Raw genomic sequence first — 3,026 nt, forward strand, 5'->3', positions numbered from 1 at the left:
ACTCATATTTATACAAAAAATAAGATCAATAATTAAAAAATGCAGATCCACAAATATCTCATGTGGTTACAACCATGTGTTAACCTCTAGCAAGTAACATCTCTATTTATCCTCTCACAAAGCTCTAAAATATTTGATAAGAAATCTTATCAAAACTTCCTTGATTCTTCTCCATCAAATGTGCTTGAATGATTATCTTAAATCTTCAAGGGTTGAAGATGAAATTCGAATTTGAGACTAAATGGTCAAATATGACATTGTTGGAGTCTTCAAAAATGCCTACAAACATCACAAAGCTCATCCAACTCTTAGATATAACTGAAAACATGTTATTTTTATAATATTTAATCATAAATTCACTAAAAAATGTACTAAAAAAATGCTTTGGAAAATAAGAAGTCTAAACCCATATATAATCATAAAAGTGGTCTTAATGTAAGGTTACAAGATGATGGAATATGATTAAAAATGAATGAAAAGAGGATGAAAATGATGAAATTTTGGAGAGCCAACACAAGCCTTGTGAGATGCCTCACAAAGCGAGAGCCAGACTAAGATACAACAATATTGATGTAGTTTCCACTGTCACCTTAGCACTCCACCTCCTACTCTTTAGTGGAATTTCACCACATAGGAGAGTTCCCAGTTTACCACTTAAAGGATGTCTTAAGTCAATTAGCTCAAGGTGATGTTTATGAATCTCTAAGCAAGGTACTATTTCTATGGATTAGAGCATAATTCTCTAATAAAAGAATGACACCACAAGCAAATCCTAGAAAATACTTATTGATACCTAAGGTTTTAAGAAGTAGCTGAACAAAAGGTACATTTAAGCATGCAAACACAAATAAAAGGTTTAATTAATTATAGTATCAGCAATAGGGGATGGTAATGATTCAAACAAGCCCTAAATTAAATCTTTATATAAAACTAGAGTTTATTAGGGCATTAAATTGCCAAGGGTTGATGATGTCGGCCGTAATGAGTCAATTTTCAACATGAAACAAGCTTTAAGTGTTTGAGGTTAATTAAGGTGAAAACCAACTAGATTAGCTTCAACGTTGTAGTTTATCAATCCCTAGTTGAATTTGACCCTTGCCCTAGCACTAGAAGCTTGCCTTAAAGGGTTGAAAAAGTAAGAAAATGAGAAAAAGGTAAAAAATTTAATGAGTTTTGATCATCACTAGGATCCTGGTGCCTTTCCCTACTTGGGTGATGGAGTAAAGGTTTAAATGTTGGAGATATCAAATTCATGCATGGATTAAGGGGGAAAACCATAGTTTTCACTTTTAACCCCCAACTATCATTTTATGAGGGGATAAATTAACTAGAAGAAAAGCTTTCTAGGAGGTATTCTAAGGATTTCAAGGAAAATATATTTAACATGTAATATTTCATCAAGACTTTCCAATAAAAAATTGCATTTAGATAAGGAACACAATAAAACCCTAACAATATTTCATTACATGTAAAGCCACAATATGCAATAAATACTCGCAAAGTTTCCTCCAATACACAAACTAGTCTCCAATAGCAAAATCTCCACAAAAGATCACATCTCTACAAGTAGTGAAATACAAAGGCTAAGTCGAGCTCTTCTAAAGAGGCCAAAATCCAAAAAGATGATGATGAACAAATGAATGGAGTGATCCTCCTTTTATAAGAGGTCTATCACTTCCATTAATGTATCTAAAAATCCCCTAAACAAGTTTAATTTTGAGTAGGCACAAATTAAATGGGTTTGAAGCCAACACAATAGCTCAACAACATAAAATATGCCAACATTTTCCCACAACTATGAGGCATAATGCCTTTCTAAGCATGATGCAATGCCTTTTTAGGGGTCAAAATGATCCAAAAGTGTAATTCAAGGGTTGGATGTGTCTCTAAGCATCATAATCAACCTCAATTTGAAGAAGGGTCCTCAAATTAAGCCTCAAAACATTTCCATATATCCAAAATCCAACTCTAGGTACCTTGTGTCATCTCAATGGGTGTCATCTAGAAAATGTAGTGTACTCTCTCTCCACTATTAAGGCTCCATGAGATAATACAAGCCCTCCCTAATCATCGTGGGGATGATCATCATCAATTGGGCTCCATATCAGGGCATGCCTATCAAGTCATGTCACAGCCAACAGAGGGGAAAGTTGGGTCCATTGGTTACATCCTCAAGAATCCACAATGCTAAGCAAGATGAGCTCAATGTTCTAGAAAATGAGGGTGCTATGGGGCTTCCATCAAATGCCAAGGTCATCAAGGTTCCCAACACTCTATTGTAGAAGTGAAACGTTGCATCTACAAGGGCATCATGCACTCCATAAGTGTAGAATAACCTTGGCATCATGTGGAGTAGGAGTGGAATAGTGAGCCCTCAAGGCCTCAACTACTATGTGCAAGACCACTTTCAAAAACCATCTTAAACTCAAGTGAGAAAAACTACTCATTATAGACAATAACCATGGATGCATCTAACTCGACCATACTTAACCCTTAATGGCATGTTAATACTCCAAAATGAGATCACCTTCATATATCTAACTAGACCAAGTCTCATAAAAGTGTTCCCTACCTTTGCATAGGTAGTTAGGTAATCAAAAATATTAGGTGCTTCAAGCCCCTAAGATAAGATGAGGTGGAATTTCCAAGGTCAAGCCTTTAATTCATTGGTGTTAGTGAAAATAAATGGCAATAGAGGGGAATGAATCCATGGCTAAGTTCCATGGTCAAGGGACCAATGAATGGAGGTCCATGTATTGAGTGTCTAGATGTAATGGAGGGATAAATCATGGAGGCATGAGTTACCCCTTTCCTCGACCTGGTTTTTCCACCCCTTTCTATGCCTTTTACTTCTTTTTTATAATTCTTTTATATGGTGCATAGCTTAAGGATCAAAGCTTGGTTTTTGTGATATAACATTTCTTTTACCCATTAATATGAGTTAGTTTCTTACTCATCAGGGTTAGGACATGCAAGGGTTCCTTATAATGAGATGAGCATCAAGTGCTTAGGAACTGGGTGATGAC

This window comes from Pinus tabuliformis, chromosome J (assembly GCF_031772625.1).
Source record: "Pinus tabuliformis cultivar Carrire ecotype Pingquan chromosome J, CPIR1, whole genome shotgun sequence".
In the NCBI taxonomy this organism is placed as follows: Eukaryota; Viridiplantae; Streptophyta; class Pinopsida; order Pinales; family Pinaceae; genus Pinus; species Pinus tabuliformis.